This window comes from Hemibagrus wyckioides, linkage group LG05 (assembly GCF_019097595.1).
Source record: "Hemibagrus wyckioides isolate EC202008001 linkage group LG05, SWU_Hwy_1.0, whole genome shotgun sequence".
Lineage (NCBI taxonomy): Eukaryota > Metazoa > Chordata > Actinopteri > Siluriformes > Bagridae > Hemibagrus > Hemibagrus wyckioides.
The window spans coordinates 1,561,759-1,563,050 of NC_080714.1; the positions used below are offsets into that span (position 1 = coordinate 1,561,759).

At 37.5% G+C, this 1,292-nt stretch overlaps 1 long non-coding RNA gene across 1 annotated transcript in view; it reads right to left on the minus strand.

The window, feature by feature from the left end:
• The window catches only part of LOC131353375 (uncharacterized), a 12,137-nt gene extending 11,610 nt beyond the window's left edge, over positions 1 to 527 (minus strand). The window contains exon 1 of the long non-coding RNA XR_009204618.1: positions 393 to 527. This is a non-coding gene — a long non-coding RNA (uncharacterized LOC131353375). The remainder of the gene's footprint in view (positions 1 to 392) is intronic.
• Positions 528 to 1,292: the final 765 nt, after the last annotated feature.

Genomic DNA, 1,292 nt, shown 5'->3' on the forward strand with positions numbered 1-1,292 from the left:
CTCCTCCTGACCCTGCACATGATCTAACCTCAATCTTTAGCTCCTGCTTTGGTAGTTATGGTTCATCATAGTTACCAGAAGGTGAACTGGAGATGCTGTCCCTCAACCCTGCACCTCCAGCTCTTATCTCCAGGATTGGATCTCCAGTCATCTTTGGAAAGCCTTGTTTTTCTTTTTTTGTCTCAGAGATCTGGATTGGTCAGATATGCTGTAGTATGTTAGCGCTTTGATAGTAATGGCTGGTTCACAGAGACGTTTAGCTGTAAGCATGTGGTGTTGTTTCTTAATGTACGGAGTGGAGCTGTCAAAGACATGAACATTCAAACCCCATGTACAGTCCATGTTAGACCTTAAAGACGTCTTGTCTTCTGTCTACAGTAATAAAGACATACCTGTAGCATTTTTCTGACAGTGTTGCTTCCTGCTGTTGTTTCCTGGTCCCTCTGAAAGATGCACTTTTATGGCTCTGCTTCTTGGATGTCTTCAGATCTGATAAAGAATCTCAGCACGTTCCTCCAACTGCCTCGGGCTCCAGAATGTTACACCATCTTCCAGGAATGCAGGAGTTTTAAAACATCCGTCAGTGTGATACAGCTCGCTTTATTCATTTCACACACACACACACACACACACTAAACTAGTGTCTTGTTCTCTGGTTTAGTTCCAAATGGAGTTGAAACCAAGTGTTTAGGGGTGAAGTCGAACCCACGGCAGAGTCTGAGGACTCCAGCTCTTCTCCTCTCCTCCTCCAGCTCCAGAACATTGTGAGATCTGAACCCACGAGTGTTCAGAACCTTCACCCTGATGTCCACAACTTTATAACCAACGTGTGATTGTTCCTCGAGCAGGATGGGTTTCAGCAGGTTGGCGTGGATTGTAAATATTTTGGAACGCAGCCACATCGTAAACACACTTCAGGAATTTTCAGCTGAAGAAAAGCTGGACATTTTTTTATGGTGTTATTGCTACATTTTCTCTAAAACTCTCTTTGTGATCTATTGATTGGACGTCAAGTGGAGATAGAGAAAATTCTTCCTGCTTTCTTCATTTATTTATTTAGATATTTATTTATTCATTTATTTACATTATTTTGTTTTTATTTATTTATTTAGATATTAATTAATGAATACATGTATTTATTTAGATATTTATTCATTCATTTATTTACATTTTGTATTTATTTATTTATTTAGATATTAATTAATTAATGCATTTATTTATTTATGTATATTATTTGCTTTTATATGTACATGTACTTATTTATTTACTTTTTTACATTATTTTTAAACTGT